Below are 17,760 nucleotides of genomic sequence, written 5' to 3' on the forward strand. Positions count from 1 at the left end.
GTTCCCTCTGTTCCAACTTCCTTGTCCACAGGGGAGTGCCATATACCTCCAAGTCCTGTTCAGGGATAAACTGGAAAAACAGTGAGACCAAGTGACTCACTTGAGAAGAACAAGCAGAGGGTAGTGCTAAGGAATCAGACTCTTACTTTAGTGTAAAGTCCAGCCACTTACTTTGCTTTTTAACAGTCTTGAGTGACATTGAATAAAAGATACCATCAAGGACAAACATGTTTGGAGTAATTATAATCTCCCAGTACACGATATGATTTTCCCCATTTGTTATTATTTTTTTCTGATGGCAAATTTTAATAGGTTTTGTTGGAAAACCATAGTAAGTGCAACAAATAGCTAAGTTATTTTGTATGTTTCAGTCTTGATTTGGACTACATTTAAATGATTCTCTTCCTGTGCCTATGCACCTTTGCCCCATTTTTAAAGACCCAGAGTCCCGGTAGGAGAGACCAAAAGCATCCCAGAGGGCAGCAGCACAAAATTCACTCCCCTCCAGCCCCTGCAGCTCATTTCACCCATCTCCCCTCCCCCTTAGTCTGGTGGCTCACCATTGGTCGTTGCCATGACAACCAGCAGCGGCCGGGACCGGCAGCCTCTACCGCAGCAGGGGTGGGGCTTTGGGGGAGGGGGCAGGAGAGGAGGAGCCAGAGGAGGTGTCTGCTGCAAGTTCCTGGCTGCTTCTGAGCTCACCCCATCCTCCAAGAGGGAGGAGGCAGGTGGTGATGCCGCTGCTCCCGCCGCCTCGACTGCTGATGCTCTAGTGAGGCTGGAAGGGTGGTTCCTGTTCGCACCATCGCCAACCAGAGAGCGAGGGAACAAAATCCCAAGAGCAGCTGCCGATGTTGGGTTCGGAGGCTGCATCCGACTCGGTCACAAGGAAAATGGATTCAGTTTGCATCTTTCCCTCCTTTCAGCAGCTTCTCCGGGTCTCAGCATGGTGAGTAGGAGACTGTGGGGCTATCTTCTTGGTTTAGCTGCCGGTTAAAGGACCTGAGTGTACATTTGTGGCCAGCACTTGAACAATGACTCCCTCGGAGTAGGAGAGGAAGATGTGGAGACAGAGATGGGGATGGAGAGAGAGGAAGGTTGCCAGGAAGAGAGAAGTAAGAAAACATCCGCGGTGTTTAAAAAAGAAAAAATGGTGTTCTGATTTTATCTTGAACTGGCTCAGAATGCAGACTGAGCCACTTGGTTCCTTTCCTTCCAAGCTTAGCAGAATCAGGGGGTGGAAAAAGAGCTAACAAGAAATGGGTGTTATTGAAAGGACTCGTTTAATTTGCAGCTCTCACATACAGGGTTGGGCCTTCCTCAGAAACCCATTTGGTGCCTCTTAAGCTTCCCGGCCTAATTATGAGGTGATTTTGCTTATTTCCTTTATCGCTAAGAAAAGGTGGCCTCAGAATTTAGCATTCTATTTCATATTCTAATGTACTCTTGTTGAGAAACCATTTGCTGGATGGAGTTTGATTTTTAGTAGGTAGATGTGATTGTAAACATACAAATGTATATCCTATGGATATGCATATCATATATACACATGTTTCTTAGCATAAGTAGTGCATTTATTAAATATATTTATATGCATACTGTGCTCTGCAATCATATTTATGGGTTATAAATGCCCTTGCATGCTCGGAGGTAATTGCATATTTTTGAAACGGTGCTTCTGGTTTGTATTATTCATTGGCTTCATTTGGATTAATGTGAGATTTATTCTTGTTATTGTCCCTTAGTTTCATTGTGACCAATTAGGACAGATGCCTATCATTTAATCTGTATCTTAGTACCAGATGCAAATTCATAGCCTGCCTCTTTTCTTTATTTTTAATTGGTTTTGCCGGGGTGGGGGGGTGGTGACTTGAGAGCCCTGAATTTACAATGATGGGAAAGGGAGGTGCCTTGAGGTGTTATTTTGTGTTCAGCATCTTGCCAAGTCAATGTTGAAACAAATCAGTTTTCTCGAAATTCTGCTCCATCCCTTTCATGTTTGTGCCTTGTGTCCCAGGAAGCACACATGAGCTGGAAGGTGAAATGCGTTCATTTTATTTGATAGTGCTGCTTGCTATTTGGTCTTCATTCCTTCAGTATCCAGGCACCATTTTACAGTTCTCTCAAATGTTGTATTATGGGTCACTTCTTTAGGTGGTTAAGTAGGAAAGTGGGATTTTTTTGAAAATCTAGGTGTTCCCAAGTACCCTAGCTATTTCCAAATTAGCCTACTTATACAATGAAATGAAACAAGAGAGTGAGCCCGAAATGGGGGGCTGTTGTAGTTTACAAATGCTTACTAGGATCTGCTTGACCTTTTATTATGTCAAGGCTTTAAGGCAGCTCAGGAGACTGAAGATGCCTGAGATGAGTAGGGTACAGGACTCCATTACTACCCAGGAGAATGGATTTAATTAAATTAAAGCCAGAAAAATCCTTGCAGGTAAAAGTGTATTTATTACATTCATCATATGGACTAGTTTTATCCATCGATCTCTTCTCAAACATATCATTGTCAGTGCAAACATTTTTTATAATGTTAAGTAACATTTTTTTTAATCTTAATCTTGCATTTTATTTTATACACTGCTGCCCCTTCTTCATTTTAAATTTTTACATGTATTTGAAGTTTATAGTTTTAATTTCTCAGAGAATAAATGTTGTATTTGGTTTATATATAGGAAGACTTAATGGGAAGAATGGATTTAATATGCTCACGGCATCTTGTATATTATATAGATTCACAACTCTGTAAAGTCATGCTATCGTGTGCCTAATTATAACTAAATAAAGTAGAGCAAGGAAAGAAGTACTGGGCTTATATGTCACATAAAATTTTTATGACACACTGCATCCTAAATCTTTTAATGATAACTTTTGACTTCCAAAAATTAAAATTTCAGATATATCTATAATAAGCTTTAAAAAATAAAGACACATTTAGTTGACCCTGTTTCATGCAATGAAAACAGCTATCTTGGGGCTTTGTTTTATTTCCTTTGTGTTGAGTTTTCATTGGGTTGTGGTTTTATAGGTGAAGTTGGTACAGTTTAGGCAGAGGCCAATGACTGTAGGCTGTCAGCACAGAACTATCAGTGGTAGCATGTTTTACCTATGTGGTCAGACCCTGATGGGAATCTTAGACCTAGTGTTTAAGACAATTTTATGGCCTTTACTAAGGGGCCACACAAAAGTGAAGTGTGTTTAAAGGACTACAAGTTGTATTCTCTAACAAAGGATAAGGAGACAAGGATTATTTCATTAGGAGAAGAGAAAATTAAGAGATGACAATCATTTGTTTCAGAAGAGCTGGGGGTTGTTTGGAACCTAAAATATAGTCAATGAGCTTCAACTTCATTAGGAAAAATGAGGATTAGAAATACAGGATGTGGAACTTCCTGATAGCAAAGTTGAGTTGTCAACTGAGCAACCAGATAAAGCAGTGCATTCTTCTTTCACCAAAACCTCTGAGAGTATGACCTAGACATGCATTTATTTGGGATGGAGTGGGCTAGATTCTTTCTCAAAAACTTCTCTGGCTTTTTCTAGTGTAAATTGCCCATTTTAGGGTGTGCTTTGGTTGTTTAATATCTGGTACTTCTGGATCTATAACAGTAAGGCTCTATTTTGCAATGGGCTTCTAAGTTACAGAATTTGGATATTTTTAAAGAAGTTGATTGACCATCTGCTTGGAAAATATATGTTATCTTGTCACAATGCAGGGAACTGAACACTGGCCTCTTCATAAGAGTCCTTTTTCAGCAAATTTTGGAATGTGATGTTTAACAGCCATATTAAAATTATTCCCTTTTGTATTGCTAATTTTGAAAACTAAAATGGGGTTGAGTGGGGTCTAGATACAAAATAATTCAAGAGCCATAAGGTGATGTTGGAAAGAACAAAGTATATGAAGGATACCTGTGAGTTATTGTTTAAATGTATTGTTTAGCAATATTCTAATTTAATTAATTCCCAATTTCTCAAACACTGTCTTGGAAATGCCATTCTTATTGGAATATTAAATATTTTGACTGGCATTTAAACTTTAGTAAAACTTGTTTTAATTGGAGTAAAACATACATTATCTAATTCCTCACTTTGTGATAGGATGTTTCTTATTTCTTCAAGTGACCTCAGAACATATTTCAATTTTATGTACACGCTCTACTCTCCATCAAGATGACTTAGGAGAGACAAAACCATTTTTTACATTTCTCATAGGTTCATGAAAGGATTAATTCTTTGTTTTCCATGAGTGTAACCTAAAAGAAAACCGAATTTATCATGGAAGTTTCAACATAACTCAACATTCTGTTTTTTCTGAAATAAATAAACCAGATTTATACTTGAGTGTTACTATGAGAGGTCAGTTACAATTCCTCCTGTTTTATATCCCAAGTATTACTCTATCAATTAAAAATGTGTTTTTACACAAGAGCAATCAATCATATAATCAAACTATTTGTAGAGCTCTTATATGACTAGAACAATTTGCATATCCTAGCGACATAGGATTCCTTGGGGTATATAATACAGATGTGAAAACAATACAGTACCACCATTTTAACTTATATTATTAATATAATCTTTTGTAGTTCTCAAAGTCATTTTACATTCTTTATTTCTCATCTAATATTCCCCCAAATTCTATCATGCCAGTAAAACTGTGTCATCATAACTATTTTAAATAAGTGGAAACAGGCTCAGAGAAGTTAGACTTGTCCAGGTTTGGGTTTGGTAAATGGTCTAATTGGACCTGGATTCCAAATCCCATGAGCCCAAATCTGCCATGTTAGAACATTTAACATATTATCTTGCTAATTAGAATTTAAAAATATCAAATATGGTAAATCTGCATTAAATGTGACTCATTTTATTTGAATTTTTATTTGAATATGTCAGGTGTCATGATTTGCTCTTTGATCATATTGAATTGCTAATAGACTAAATGTATGCTTAGGGTATCAACCTCCGCCCCCCACTCAAAAATGGTGCACACAAAAATTTTGGAGAAAAACTGGGATTCTTGATATTTTAGAAAAGCATAGAAGCATTTGTCTGGGAAAAATCAGAACTTCATTGGATTGAGGTGCCCTTATTTTACGGCTAAGTATTGTCTTTATTTTTAGTGACATCCAGGTTAGGAGGTAACATAATTTTTTTCTGTGCTTAGGACCAAATTAAGATTCCTATAGATCCTGGATCTTGAAAAAAACTCAGCCATACCTCCCACCTATATGTCCTAAGCATCTTTTCACCTACATGTTCTTAAAATTAAAAATGATATTAAATCATTAAATAGTATACATCAGGGGTGCCGGAAACCTCTTGGTTTCCACTCAGGTCATGATCTCAGGGTTCTGAAATCGAGCCCCTCCTCAGGTTCTATGCTTACTGGGGAGTCTGCTTCTCTCCCTCTCCTTTTGCCCCTCCCCCCGCTTGCACAGCCCATACTCACTCTCTCTCAAATAAATAAATAAATCTATAAAAATAAAAAAGTTGTACATCAGTTCATCAACTTTCTAATATTTTCCCTAGGCAAATGCTTTTACACTTTTCTGAAATTTCAAAAGTTTAATACTTTTCTCCAAAAATACATTTTTTTGTGTGTGTGTCTTTCTTTTTTTGCTAATGCGCTAGGCACACACTCTGTGTCTGACTATTTGGCATTCAACACTGGCCAAAGAGCAAATTATGCCATCTGAACTATCATTCCACATTTGGGAAGTGTCCTTTAAAACTAATTAGCTTGCAGTACAAGTGAGATCTGTCACACTAAAGACAGTCTGCTTTAAATCAATATTCACCAATACAATTAAATTTTGTCTTTTAAAGGTTTTTTTTTCCACATTTAAAAAATACATCATTGCGATAAACAAAAAAAAGGTTATACAGAAATGTATAAAAAGAAAATAAAAAAATTAAAAAGGAAATAACGCATGAGCCTACATCAAGAAATAATTACTGTTAGCATTTTGGAAATTTTCCTTCTAGATTTTTTTTACATGTGAATATAAACACACTCAGACATATAATTTCATTAGTGGGGGCATACTCTAAGCATTGTTTTGCAGTTCTTTTACTTTATATAAGGTGACTGTCATTCCATGTCAACGAAATATGTCTCTACTAAATTTTTAATCTCTATGTGCATTTTTCCATGATGATTCAAGATGTTTTTTCCCCACTTGGGGGTCTTTATACTTTGTTTTAAATACTTGTCATGACACAGGTAGATCCTGCTTGGTTTACAGCAGCTGTGAGTCAAGCATTATTTTCAGGAAATCTGACATCTGTTACCCTGACCTGCCACTACATCTCACAATGGCTATTAAATTAACCTTGGTTATCTCTTGTGTGCTCATAATGAGTGAGTTTTAAGCCCAAGTCAATGAAATCTTTGTCTGAATCACAGAAAATGTCATCAGATGCATGCATAAGCACACAAACAAGCAAAAAAACAAAAATAAATTTCTTCCAGAATTTTGTCATTTTTCCTCAGTATGGTAGTGGCATCCTACAGTCTTAATCTCTGTGTCCAAGTCAAATCCTCTATGAAAGCATATTTATTTATTTTATTTATTTTATTTTATTTTTTATTTTTTTTTAGAGATAGAACGAGTGCACAAGTGGAGGAGCAGAGGGAAAAGGAGAGATAGAGAATCTCAAGCAGATTCCACACTGAGTAGAAGCCCAAGGTGGGGCTCTGTCTCACAACCCCTCCCCAGCTCACACATCTTGGCAATCTCTCTTGAAAAAATAAAATAAAATAAAAGGCCAGTCATCTGACTCTTCCCCTTTTAATATATGAATGGTTGGAATCTCCTTATATGTTAAGTTTGAGCTTTAAATATAACTCTTTGGATAGGTTTCCTTAAGTGTATCTCCATTATTATCCTCTGTACCCTGTGGGTTTCCTTCATAGCATTTATCAAAGTCGTAATTATAGAGCTATTTATTTGCTTACTTGATTTTCCTTACCCTTCAGTAGATTGTAAGCTCTAAGTGGGCAGAAAATGAAACCACTAATGACAAATCTCATAGCACAACATATGTGCTTAATTAACGTTGGTTGACTGACTGGATGGATGGATGGATGGATGGTCTCCTGAAGGACCTCTGCCCTATGGCTTTCCACTGGTAGTTCTTTGGACAGTGATTATTCATCTTTTTATTTTGGCTGTAAAAACAAAGTGGATTGTATTCATATCTGTGACATTCTCAGGATTCTAAGATTCTGATAAAGGGAAATCAAATTCTTAAAGGCAATAAATCACAACACTTTAAAAATCCCTAATTAAAACTTGTTCACTACGTGCTATGACATAAATAAGAAAAGCTGGGAACATTTCTGTGGCTCCTTTTATTCCCTTTCAAAACTAAATTGCAAGTCAGAAATAATGACACCACCAGTAAGGAAATACCTTTGGATTCACTGAATTTATTAAAGTAAATTAGTAATTATTATTAACATCAAATTACATGTTCCACACTCACAGTTCTTTTGCTATTCTGGAAATCCACTCTAGTAAATTCCCTAATCGTAAATAAATCATCCCTTCATATCTGTATCCAGAAATTAAGACTAAACAGAAATGGATGTAATAATCTTACTCAAAAGATAAATTAAGGTAGCATTTTGCTTTCTTGGAAGTTCAGAAACTTAAGTATGAGGTAGAAGTCTTTGTTCCCTTTCTTTGTTTAAATCTAAATCAAGATCATTTACTGCAATGCTTGAAATTCTGGAGTCTAACTGCAGCAAAAATATACATAGAAAACCAAGTCTGACTAAGTTTAGTTGACACTATTTGGTCAGAAAACAATTCGCTGGTTATTTTCAAGAAGGAAATTTGCTGAGATCATTGGGACTCTAAAAAAGCTTTGTGAGCATGTGCTGAAGAAAAAAGGGTGATATTTTCCCTCATGGCTTCTGTTCCAAACTGGAAATATGCCCCTGGAAAATGCTACCAGTATCATGACAATGGAAAATGTAAACCAAGCAAATGTTTCTTACCCACATTCTTTATCTGGTCCTTTCTTGTGCAGCATTTCATGGAGAGAGGTACCTTCCAAAAATAAGCTGAGTTCATACTCTGTGGTCATTACTGATCCATATTGTGTCCCATAAACTATTCTTAGGTCAGATATACGTACTTTAAAAATATTTTCCAGAACAAAAGCCACTTTTTTTAATGCAAGGATGCTGATGAAAACAACTAGTCAGAATACTTATTAAATGAGTACCATTCTGTACTCATGGGTGCCATTCTACCAACGAGCCATTAAAAGAATAGCAAGACAATTGACAATAATTTTTTATATGACAATTCCCAACCTGGAGGTGTACAAAAAAATCAACACTCTGAATTCTCATGAGAATCCTCGAAATTCTGCTAATTGGTACTGATAAGACAGAGAGAAGGATCTAAGTGTTTTGAAGATATTATAGATCCCATATTTGCTTTCTTATGAATTTCCTAGCTAATTCAGATTATGAAGATGTAGACTCTGGAATTACTGGGGTTTCTCCATCATCTGCTCTGCTCTGGTTACCTAGACCTAGAATTACTCCCACTCCCCTGGTTCAGTCTCTGTCTCCTACATCTGTTAAGGAGGAATTTAAGTGGCAATTAGTTAACCATAAAATGAATTTTACATTTTAGAAAATATATGATTTTGATTTCTTAAGGAAAACATTTAAATTATGATTTACTTTTATTTTAAAAACACTTCATTGAATAAAAGCAGCTACAAAGTGTAGAATTTGTAGTGTTTTGAGCCAGATGCCTAAAACATCAGCAATCATTAAAAATAAACCCTAGCTTTTAAAAAATGATAGAACAAGGAACCCCTTACCCTAGTTAGTTTTACATAGAAGGAACATTTTAGTCACCTTGCTCTCTTCTTAGCTAGACTGTGCACATTTGGGGATCCACAGGGTGCAGTGCTACACTCTGACACCAGGAAAATAGCCTGGTATAAGGGAAATTGATTCTTCCACCATTTTGTGACCATTAGGTTTTTATCCCTATAGATTTAAATGAGCCCAGTCTCTAAATGCATGCTTAAACATGCCTGATTCATACCAATGCTTTTGTTTGGACAAGTTTGACTGCACATACTGTCTAATCTCTTTTAACTGTAATATATGATTTTATATTTTTCTTTCACTTTATTTACATTTTTTGAAATCAGACCTAAATGGCTCTGGAAGGTAGGAAACAGGCAAGATTAATATTGCTAGTCAGTCACTGGTCATTTGCTTATTGAACTTTCACTAACATTTGTATAGTTGGAAAACATTAACTGTCTAAATTTATTTTATGTAATCGTCTTGCTTTGAAACATCGATCTTTGGCTGTATAGTTAACTGTAATCTAAGCAGAATTGATTCATTCTTAGTTTATATGGTGCCATCACTTACCACATTCTTGATGTCCTTAAATGCTGTTTCACTAACAAAAGGATCTTTATGACAGAGAAGGAGCAGATAAAATTGTGGAAAAGCATTTTGTTCAGGAGACTGTCGTTTTGCAAAGAAGCCTGAGTCAATCTGAAAAAAATTTCAGACTTGGGCCCCTGGGTGGCTCAGATGGTTAAGCGTCTGCCTTAGGCTCAGGTCATGATCCCGGAGTCCTGGGATCGAGTTCCGCATCAGGCTCCCCGCTCTGCGGGAAGTCTGCTTCTCCCTCTGCCTCTCTCTCTCTCTCATGAATAAGTAAATAAAATCTTTAAAAAAAAAAAAATTTCAGACTTGATGCTGACTCGTCTCAATTCTTTAGAATTGGGGACATCCATCATTTAAAATTTTCTTTATAATTCAAGTAAAACAGTTTATTCCAACAATGAATGAGATAACCCTGACCCTCTTAATAACACGCATATCTGACGTGCTCCGAGTATAACAAGAATGAAAAGGAGAAAACGGAACAACTTACTTTTTCTAAGTCATCCACAAAAAGAGAAAAAGAGCTGTATTGAGTACCTATTCTGTATCTATTAGACTGTTTTCATCCATGTCCAATTTTTGCAATCCTCACAACAGAGGCATTACTCCTCCCACTTTGCAAGAGAAAAATGAAGTTTGGATAGGTTAAATTTCTTAGCCAGAGTCATTCAGTTAGTGAGTTTAGAGTTGAGATTGAAGTAAGATCTATCTGATTTTATAGCACAGTAGTTCAAAGCTGGAGCCTGTGGACTGGACCCAGCTCAGGGAAGTGTTTGTAAACATGTGTAAAGTGCTTGTAAACAACAATCTATGCTTCCAGCCCAGTATTTTTAAAAACACACTTTTATCCCCAGATTATATTATTTTAACATTTTAAAAAAAACACCTGAGTATCTGCCTCCTCTTAGAAAGTAAGAAAATCTGGGGCACCTGGGTGGCTCAGTCGGCCAGGTAGCTGACTCTTCTTGATTTTGGCTCAGGTCATGATCTCGGGGTGTTGGGACTGAGCCCTTTATGGGGCTCCACACTCAGTGGGGAGTCTGCTTAAGGATTTCTCTCCCTCTCTCTCTGCCTCTCTATCTCTCAAATAAGTAAATAAATCTTTAAAAAAAAAAAAGAAAATGTGGCATCACTAGGCCCACATCTCCTCATGACAAACACATCTGGAGTTGGGTAATGGGTGTTCTTCCTGGTGAGTCTTATGCTCTACAGTGTGTGCTTCATTGACCCCCAAGCCTCCTGCCCCTTCATTTGATTCACTTTAACTCTTTGGCACTTGAGACAATTGGGGTCTTAACTCTTATTTAGCCCATTTTCATTTCACTACACCATGTTATTTCCAGTAAAACATGGTTTTTATTCTTCAGGGAAACATCCAGATTTCATTAATATAGAAGCTGAAAATGTAAAAAATGACCCAGCAGATAAGCATTTGATAAAAATAAACTCTCTGTGAACTTTAATGCTGTTGATCTGGTTTTTGGGCAATCACAATGACACAATGATAATTTGCAACTTCAAGTGTTTCCTTTTATGCCCCAACAATTATTCAACTTTTTTATAATTAGTAAGCTAAGGCATTTTTTCACAGTATGTGTTTAAAACTTTATTTTGTAAGTTACAAAGAACTTTTGATACTTCAAATTCTCACAGACATACAAGTAGAGAAGATGTTGTATATTATGTTACATTATTTGATATTACATTATATTATTTATAATCATCCTAAGAGTAAAGTTCAAAGTGTCTACTTGTGCTTAGTTAGCATCACCTAATGACTAATTGAAAAGTATGGAACTCAAATCCAGATTTCTTTACTTCAGAAATTTTTTTCTGTTAAGATCCACCCCAAAACAACCAAATGATACATCAGTCACATGAATCAGGGCCAAAGAATTATGACATGATCTGACTTGGCCTCTAAGCCCTAATTCAGGTGCTAAGTAACTTAAGGTCTTTGGTTCTTCCTCCCAGGTTCTTCTTTTCACATATAATCTAGGTGTGTGTGTCTGTATCTGGAAACAACTAAATAAATCAAGAGCTTTGGGCGGGGGTATGAATAAATAGTTCCCACGTGTGTATCATCATCATCATCATCATCATCATCATCATCATCACTAACACTACAAGAGCTTAAGTGAAGTTCCTCAAAATAGCATTCAGAGACTCCGGTCCCTGTCCAAAAGGAACTTATATTTTTATAAGGAAAAAGGGTCAAATTTAATAGAATGTTAGCACCTGTTAACACACAGAATGTATAACTAGCCCCACCGTTGCCAGCAGAAGTCTGCTCTGTTTTTGTGAAGTGACCACTATAGCTTCTAGCTAATAAGCCTGAACTCTGGATGCACGTGCTGATGAGGATGGTTTTGAATCAATATTTAACCTACCTTTCTCTCCCAAGGTATATCTTTCATTTGATGAGCCAAATGCAATAATGTTCCCATTAACAAATAATTATTTTTTTATTTTTTTATTTTTTAAAGATTTTATTTATTTACTTGGCAGAGAGAGAGAGAACGAGAGCAGGAACACAAGCAGGGGGAGTGGGAGAGGGAGAAGCAGGCTTCCCGCCGAGCAGGGAGCCCGATGTGGGACTCGATCCCAGGACCCTGGGATCATGACCTGAGCCGAAGGCAGACGCTTAACGACTGAGCCACCCAGGCGCCCCAACAAATAAAAATTATTGAGGCATATTCATCTACTTTTTAGACTGAATTTGGATTTTAAAATGTCTAAAAAAATTACTTTCAAAACATATTTTGACATTAATGTCAGTGGTTACTGTGTTGTTTTTTGTTTTACTACTTTGCCTAGATGCCAAGCATTGCACTAAAGTCATCCCATACCCCGCACCAACATGCTTTCAAGAAAGTAATAGTATTCCTATTTTATACAAAATGAAACTAAGGTTTTTTGAGATAAAGCAACATAATACTTTCTCAAGATTATCTAACTAGTGACTGATGGAAGCGGACTCTGAACCCAAGTATGTCAGATTCCCATCCCAGGTCGCTCTTAACTGATATGCTAATTAGTTCCCTTTTGTAATGAAAATTTGATTCTGCTCCTGAAAATTAAAGTGAAGAGAAAGGCAAATATATTTTAATGTTGTTGTTGTTAAATATTAATCAAGACCCAATTCTTGTTAAGTAAAGGATAGCAACACTCTGCAAAAATATATTCAAGAACGAAGTCCATATAACCAATTTCCTCAGTGAAGAAAGAAAACAAGGGAGGGATGGAATGAATCCCAGTCCTATTATAAACCATGTAGAGATTTTGTGTTTAAGTAACTATTTGATCATGCATGAGTTGTGTGTATTTGTACAATATAGTCTGGGATTCTCTTTTTAAAGCAAAATTTTAAATAGGCATTAAATGTATTTTAATAAAAGAAAATTACCTAGTTTTCCTTCCTACTTTTTTCAAGTAATAAAGGAGCAAGAAAACATTTTGTGCTGTGTTTCCACAGTTCTGTAAACTATGAACATTTTCTTTTCCTCTAAAGAGATTCAGAGAGCAGTTTTACAGGAATTTATCTCTGGAAAAAAAAAATCCCCAAGTGCAAAATAGACTGAGCAGCACAAATCCCAGAACTTAATGCTATGAACAATACAGTTTCTGTGCTCTTATAGTTCATGGTGCTAAAATTCATGCAACATAAGACTTTTTTGTTTCAATTTTTGCTTATAGTGAATAGCAGGAGTTTCGACAAGAATAGGTTTGGGTGACAAAACACTGAAACCTTGATTTATCTGTCTCTGTATAGATCCAATATATATGACAAAGTAACTGTGACCTACCCCAGCTGTGGAATACAAAGAGGCCCTTCAAACAGTATGTTGTAGAAAAAGGTTTAGTAACATAGAACAATATGTAAGATATGTCTTTTAAGTTAAAAGCTCAAAAATCAAAAGAGGGAATTTGATCCCAATTTTATGAAAAGAGAAAAAAATATGCAAACACATACATGTTTTTTAAAAGACTAAAATAGTGTACATCAAAATATTAACAAGAATTAATTCTGGGTGGTGACTTTATGAAAAATTTCTTCGTTGAGTTTTTTATGATTTCCAAATTTACTAAAATATATTTTACTGGGGCGCCTGGGTGGCTCAGTCGTTAAACGTCTGCCTTCAGCTCGGGTCATGGTCCCAGGGTCCTGGGATCGAGCCCCGCATCAGGCTCTCTGCTCCACGGGAGGCCTGCTTCTCCCTCTCCCACTACCCCCTGCTTGTGTTCCCTCTCTCGCTGTGTCTCTCTCTGTCAAATAAATAAAATCTTTAAAAAAAATAAAAAAATAAATAAAGTGTATTTTACTTATTTAATTAGCAAAATGTAAATTTTTTAAATGACAGATTTTGTCATCAAAATCGGTAACACATCCATAAACCCAAATATTTAACTATCTGAAGTGACTCTGCAGAGCTTCTGGAACATGGAAGATTTGCTCTCTCTGGATCAGAGGTTCCAAACTGGTGTCTACATACAACAACAGTGTTCTGGTGAGCCACAGAGAGAAGGGAATGGCTAAGAGAACAGGATACAGGCTCTCTACACAAAATACCCACTGGATGTCCTCCTCCTAAAGTTTTGAGAACAAGATCATGTCACAAAATAGTTTGAAAACTCAATGATATAATTGATAAAGTTGATATTCTATGTGCCAAATATCTAATTTCTTTAAAAGCTAAATTTTTCAATTTCACTTGGATATTCATCTTATTGTCATAGTCTTGAGTGGTTTTAGTTCACAGTAGTTTATTAGACTCAGTATTAATAGGACAGAACTCCAAGCTTAACTCCATGTGATTCATAATTCATTTTTATTGGAAACCTTAAACAAGGATTATTATAGCATTCTTTTTTTTTAAGATTTATTTATTTTAGAGAGAGAGAGAGTGAGTGAGAATGTGAGCTGGGTGAGGGGCAGAAGGAGAGAGAGAATCCTCAGACTACCCCCTGAGTGCGGAGCCCAACGCTGGGCTCCATCCGAGGACCTTGAGATCATGATCTGAGCTGAAATCAAGAGTGGGACAGTCAACCGACTGAGCCACCTAGGTGCCCCTAGATTGTGTATTTTAATATTATGTGAGCAAACCTATCTCAGTGATGAATCTTAAGGTAACTCAAATATCTTGTTTCTTATGTGAATTACTAAGTAATGGTTACCTATTTTTCTTCATGACATCACCTGGTAAACCTGTTCAATTAAAAACTAGGGATATATTTGAATATTTTGAATTAAAATGGAACTTGAATATTTTCTTCAAACTGAATGCAAATGAGTGTTCTTTAGATTTGTGGTCAGGCTTTTAATACAAAGAAATACTTAAATTTAAAAATAATTCTAACACCTATGATGTATTCTCTCAGTTAGGTGTATATGTGGAGGAGTAGAGAGTGGGAAATCTACAAAGATGAGTAAGACTCATTCTTAAAAGTATATAGTAAAGCAGTAAGCACTTAGACACTAAAATCATGCCAAGAGACACAGCGACTTTATCAGAATGTAAGAACATTTGCAAATTGGGTATCAAACATGTGAACATCTAACCAAGAAAACTTGGTTAAGAACATCAATCAAGGAGCACAAATGAAGAAAGACAGCAAATTCACGAAGATTGAGTTTATGGATCTGGAAGTGTGGGAGGGGCATTGTACTCTGCCTTTTCCTTGAAGTTAAAAAAGAATGTTACAGCGACAGGGAATCAAGCCACTACTGGCCTTTATCAGAGAATAATGCAGAATATGGATTTTCAAAATGAAGCAAAACAAAACCACATAAACCAAGCACTTTGCAGCAAATATTTTCTTGCTGGACTCAGAATTCCAGCATACCTGAAGCTTTTTCACTTGGGATGTATTAGGAAAGAGACCATAAGACAAGTATGGAATGACCGTTAAATCCCAAAGAGAAAATTATGAATGGCTTTCTAAAGTTTTTTTTTTTTCCTGTTTGAACCCTTCGTGGCAGTCAATCTAATGAGGCAATGTGCACAGTAAGTACTGGGAAACATGTTAGATACATTGATTCCAGTTACACAGTCAAGGGACTCTTTTCATTATTATTTTTTTCTGTATTTAATGCATAAAAAGCATCCCAGAAAATGAGGAAAAATATAAATCCAGAGGGGAAAGGTCATTGAGTATTTGATGAGAGTATTGATTCTGATTCGCCTGCCTTCACGTTGGTGTTTTCCCTTTTTTGAGCTGTGATTATTACTGCTCCAACCTCTGTATTAAATAATCTGTAAATTTTCTCCCTTTCTGTGTGTAGTCAAATGCCACTCAGGCAGAAACCTATAAAACCCTGGCAGATCTCTTAAACTCCTTATTTCCCTGTAAGTAAAAGGAAAGTCATGGGCTAGATTACATGACTATTCTAGCCAGAAACCTAGAGGTTTAGGAGTCTGTGACTGCCCATCATGTTTTCTGTCAGTCTTGTGTCATAATAAATACTTCCCAAGATAATATAGCAGTATTGGCTTTTGATCATTTTCCTCCTTCACTGTGTACGTGTGTGTGTGTGTGTGTGTGTGTGTGTGTGTGTGTGTGTGTGTGAGAAAGAGAGAGAGAGAGAGATGTTGACATTCAACTCAGGAAACAACTCATTAAATCCAAGCCATACAGCTTAAAAGACATATAATTTGGTATGCTGCTGGACTAATTAGTCAGTCCAGTGCATAAAGATACTGTGTTTACTTTTTCTTGATTTCAACCCAGATGCTTCATCTAATAATTGCCAATGTTCAAGCACAAGGTAAATGATTGATTGACAGAGATGTTATTAAGAGGGTTTCTAGGTTATTTAAAGGGTTATATTTGGGGCGCCTGGGTGGCTCAGATGGTTAAGCGTCTGCCTTCGGCTCAGGTCATGATCCCAGGGTCCTGGGATCGAGTCCCACATCGGGCTCCCGGCTCAGCGGGGAGCCTGCTTCTCCTTCTGACCCTCTCCCCTCTCATGCTGTTTCTCTCTCGCTTGCTCTCCAAAAAATAAATAAAATCTTTAAAAAAAAAATAAAGGGTTATATTTGATTATATTTAAAGTCTCTTTCCATTCGACATTATGAATGTGTGGTAAATAGACCCCTCAGGCAGGAACATTCTCTGGCGCATAAAATATTTGCTCTCACACATTCGGAAAGTCACTTTCTAGATTTTTCTTTTTAGAGACCATGTTGGAAGCCCAGTTTGCATTTGTGTGGTATTTATTTTTTATCTTTATTTATTTGTTTGTTTGTTTTTTGTGGGCAGCAAAGCAAGGTTTATTGTACGATAGCAAAGTGATAATACAAAGCTCCCGAGGAGGGAGGGGACCCAAAAGGGTTGCCCAACATTTGTGTGATATTTTAATCAAGGTATAAATATAGCTGTACTTGAAAGAAAAAATCAAATGAAAGGATACAGGATTATCTTTTTTATTCCCTTCCATTTTTTAGGACATGTTTTGCTGTTGTAAAAAAATTAGAGAATCCCTTGGGGCGCCTGGGTGGCTCAGTTGGTTAAGTGACTGCCTTCGGCTCAGGTCATGATCCCGGAGTCCCGGGATCGAGTCCCATGTCGGGCTCCCTGCTCAGTGGGGGGGTCTGCTTCTCCCTTTGACCCTCTTCCCTCTCGTGCTCTCTGTCTCTCACTCTCTCTCAAATAAATAAATAAAATCTTTAAAAAAAAAATTAGAGAATCCCTTGACTTGACAAGGATTCTTTTCCCATAGTTTTGTATGGGAGTATTGTTTAGGTATTTTTTTAGGATGAACCATTGTGCCGCTGTGAAAGCACAAACCTGGGATTCAGAAATCACAAGTCTAATCTCTGCTTAGCTAACAGCTGGGTGACGTGAACAGGTATCCTGTCCATTAGCGATTTTGGTTTTTCCAACTGTAAAAAGAGAGAGAAAGGATATCACCTCCTTTTTTTTTTTTTCCTGTTGCTACCCTTGAAAGGAGAAAAAATAAGTAAGGAATAGAAGGGTTTTCTTAATTCCTTTGCATTCAGGTGTGTCAGTGTATTTGCAGACTGACTGAAGGAATCTTCTTCTGAATTTGGAAGTCCTTCTATTTGCCCTTTTATTTGCCTCTAGTAGTGAGTATTTATGGACCTGACTTATTTCCCCCACTAGCCTACAATCTCCTTGATGAGGGCAGTAGGGGAGGAGAGAGAGTGAGAAAAGAAGGGGGACTCAGAATTCAGGAAGGGGTGATGGAATTGCAGATGGCACGAAAACACAGCTTAACCTTTGAGTTTGTAATATCTGACTACAAAATGTAAAACTGCCTTCACTGGTTGGAATATAGTGAAAGTCTGGTG

At 36.8% G+C, this 17,760-nt stretch overlaps 1 protein-coding gene across 4 annotated transcripts in view; it reads left to right on the plus strand.

The window, feature by feature from the left end:
• The first annotated feature begins 654 nt into the window (after positions 1 to 654).
• The window catches only part of JAKMIP2 (janus kinase and microtubule interacting protein 2), a 162,354-nt gene continuing 145,248 nt past the window's right edge, over positions 655 to 17,760 (plus strand). For all 4 annotated transcript variants that reach the window (XM_081826877.1, XM_081826878.1, XM_081826879.1 and 1 more), the window contains exon 1: positions 655 to 949. The gene's annotated coding sequence lies outside the window, so the exon portion shown is untranslated. The remainder of the gene's footprint in view (positions 950 to 17,760) is intronic.

Source organism: Leptonychotes weddellii, chromosome 7 (genome assembly GCF_054177405.1).
Source record: "Leptonychotes weddellii isolate Sample4059 chromosome 7, ASM5417740v2, whole genome shotgun sequence".
Classification (NCBI taxonomy): domain Eukaryota; kingdom Metazoa; phylum Chordata; class Mammalia; order Carnivora; family Phocidae; genus Leptonychotes; species Leptonychotes weddellii.